The 3538-nt window shown below is 38.1% G+C and overlaps 1 long non-coding RNA gene across 1 annotated transcript; it reads left to right on the top strand.

Moving 5' to 3' along the window:
- Positions 1-2174: 2174 nt before the first annotated feature.
- On the top strand, positions 2175-3538 carry LOC307270092. Its single transcript, XR_013845531.1, has 2 exons — positions 2175-2427; positions 3108-3538. It is a non-coding gene; the product is annotated as an uncharacterized lncRNA (long non-coding RNA).

Here is a 3538-nt window from a genome sequence, read left to right as displayed (position 1 = left end):
TGAAAATGACAATCCATTCTACACACTGCTCCTTGAAAAGGCGAAATAAAAGATTGGAAAAGATCCCCATTTGAAAAAAAGAACCAAACCAATTGAAATTATTCCAAATGCAATGAACAATATTTGTATTTGTTTCCATTGTCTGATGCATTGAACACATGAAAAAAGCTAAGATATGTATGATGTAAACTTTTTGTTTTGTTTAAATATGAATCATTTGCTGCCTTTTATTTCATGTGGTGTGGTTTAAAGGGTTAAATCATGCGTTACCACAGAGGTGAGAACTTAACAGATTCAAAATGACTTGCAGCAACACCAATTGAAAACTCAAATTAAACTGTAGCATCAATTCTTTCAATAATTTACAAATGTTGCTCTTAGTAAGGTTACAGAGATCAGCATGATTTGATATGATTTAAATTACACTTTTATTATTCTTGTCATAGTTGTGTATTTTGAATCATCTGAAATAAAATATTTACAAAAAAAGACTTTTGAAGTAGATGTTCTAGCTTTTTCTCATGGACCCAAAGTAAATGATGTTGAAAAGTTATTCTTTAATCACATTTAGAATGACCCTGAAGATTCTTATATAATCATCTTTCTCTACTAATTTTGACTTTTTAATGTTTGCCTTTCAATATATTGTACAGGTTGTGTATCTTTCCAATATTAAGAAATCTCTTACAATAATCACTGTTTTAATGTTCAAAACCATTTATTTGATTTTTCATTATTTTGAATAATTTTAAAGTTTTTGGTGTCGTAATAATGTTTGTTTATTCTCATTAGAAAGTGGTTTATTTAGATATTTTATAATCACTCTCACTCTCTTGTTAACCAACAGGTTACACATTGTTGCTTCATCTTTATTGGAGTGATTTTTTTGAATGTTTGAATTCAACATTATTTCATCTTATTTCCATATCCTGTCACTGCTGAAGGTTTTGAGCTGTTTTTGCATTGTATTAAAGATTGGACTGAATAAATCAAACACATTTCAGCTTTGTTTCTGTAGAACAGATAAAACATACATGTATTTGACATGCATGTTGTTCTCCTTTTCCTTCTATGATAAATAGGGGCGCGGCCCACGCTAGACGACTCTACAGTTACACTCTCTCCTGTCCACCCATGTTATTGTCACTGTCTTTCCATGTTTCCTGGCTTGGTGTGAACTGAAATAACATTTCGTTGTTCTGTAACGTAATGACAAATAAAATCAATCTGAATCAAGTACACCATAGATACCAGCCACCTCTAGTTTTACTACTTACACCCTTCTATCTGGTATTGGGGATCAAACCACAGACCTCATGCTTACTGGCCGGACCCTCTTTACTCTAGTCTAGTCATACCCAATGCCTTCTGTATCTTTCTGCTCTGGTGATGTGCTGCCACCTGCTGGCTGCTTCCTGTCACTGTTAAATCATGTGAAAGAGAGAAAGAGACTGAAACCAGAGTTATGATCTTTGTGTCATGTTTACTCTCAATACACCAGTACAATTCATTTCACACAGAGTAGTTAATATAGACAATTGATCAAATGTGGAGAAATGTGTCTCTGTCTCATACTAATTTTTGGAATATAATTGAGAAACTGGGTCAAAGACATTCAGGAAAAATCCAAAGTTTGTATTACATATTTGCTAAAAACTCATGAATTTGGGTGATCCGTGGTGTAGTGGTGTAGCATGAACAAATAACGACTGAATTTCATAAATTTTTACATTCAAAATGACATGCTATGTGCCCAATTTTTTGTATATTAAAATGTCCACTCATTTGCCCAATGCCGTGCGCTAGCCTAGCATGAGCAAACTCTGCAACTAGAAGGACTGAATGAAATGTGTTGAAAACTGTCTCCACTGATAAAGAACACCAAGGCTAACTTGGGAATCAGGCCCTATGTCCAAAATCCTGAACTACCCCTTTAAAGGGAAAATTCGCCCATTTTCATGTGAATGGTATATCAGGGCCGAGTATATTAGTAGTCTATTGAAAAAAGCCCCCCAAAAATTGATCCGAATTGGCAGAGAGCACAATGATTTCGGATTTAAACTGATGACGCGGGGCTGACGTAGCCGTTTTTACAGTTCCTACAGGCCCCAGGATGCATTGCGCGGGGGGGGGGTACGCTCTGCAGCCTGCCCAGATTCCGAGCTGCTCGCGTTACCATGGTGACATAAACACAGCACGGACCTGACCCGTGTAAGCAGTACAGTAATAGCGCGCTTCGTATTATTTCACTGTTGGACTACTACCACAAAGAAAACATGCCGTCCTATAATGTGCCTAGATGCGCCAACTTTAGGAAACAGAAAAGAAGCAGGAGTAAGCGTAAGCTGAAGATACTAGGCCCTACCTGTTGCCTATTCACCGGCGTGATGCATAGCCCCAGCCCCGGGAAAAAGAATCCGAATAAAGGTAAGCTAACGTGAGCTAAATTGCATAGTAGCCTACTGTAGTTAGTATCAGTGTTTCCCCTACATTAATAACTGTGCTGCCCACACCGCTGTTGAATATTGTGTCCCGGTGTAAGGCTGATAGATGGGGCAAGGAGGAATTAGTCTACCGGTTGTAGCTGTAGCCAAGTTACCTTAGCCGCTAAGCTAAAGTTAGAAGTGAACTCGTGAGGGGGGCAGTAGGCCCCTCTGTGTATCCTTGAGGAAGATTTAGTTGCATTTGCAAGACTGTTTGTGTGTGACTGTGTGTTTGTTTTCCATGTGCATGGTTATTAGCGATGTCGTTAAAATGATCAGCTTTCCAAAACCATAAACAATTGCTATGCTGATGGTGATGGCTGGGTGATTAGCACTGATGTCCCTAGTCTTGTGTCGTCTTGGCTCTTCCTAATGCAAATGCATAGCCACACCCTGGCATACAGTATGCTTGGCTGCTAATATAAACATGATGTCTTCTTAGACAAAAGACTACTATTGTGTTAGTGCACTAACTGACTGACCTATCTATGGTTACATAGTGGTTTGTCTGTTTTATATATTTATTGCAACAGCAACATTATCTTTACAGTATAACAAATTGATTTTTCTTTTGTCATCTCTTCAGTGCTGGCCTTGTGATACAATCATAATTTGTCATTTCAGGTGAGGTCCAAAGGAAGATGGTGTATTGTCCGAGGACCACGCACTCTGTTGTGAAGACTGTTTACATCCCGCACACACGCACCACTTCAGAGCATCCCTCGTAGAACTCGTCATCACATGAAGAAGGGACTGCTGCCTGCAAAGTGCTGACATCATCACTACAGCTCCCTCAGCCTGCCCTCCCTCACAACATGTCCAAAACCAACTACAGAAGAAGCTGCTGCTAAACATCACTCAATATTTCAACAGTAACTTGACGAAGGAAGCATTATGCTACAATTGTTTTTCCCAACACACTGGAAACTCAAAGCTTTTGAAAATGTTATTTTTCTTTTTTACATTTGTATATGTACATACTTTACAGTTGTGTGTAGAATAATGCACACTGTTTTACTTGCTTGTTATATTAAACTCTATCTATGCCTTATAAA

The sequence above is a fragment of the Ammodytes marinus genome (genome assembly GCF_949987685.1).
Source record: "Ammodytes marinus genome assembly, chromosome: 24".
NCBI classification, from domain to species: Eukaryota; Metazoa; Chordata; class Actinopteri; order Uranoscopiformes; family Ammodytidae; genus Ammodytes; species Ammodytes marinus.
Note: the sequence above shows the minus strand (reverse complement) of the source record. Positions and strands in the feature narration are given on the sequence as shown.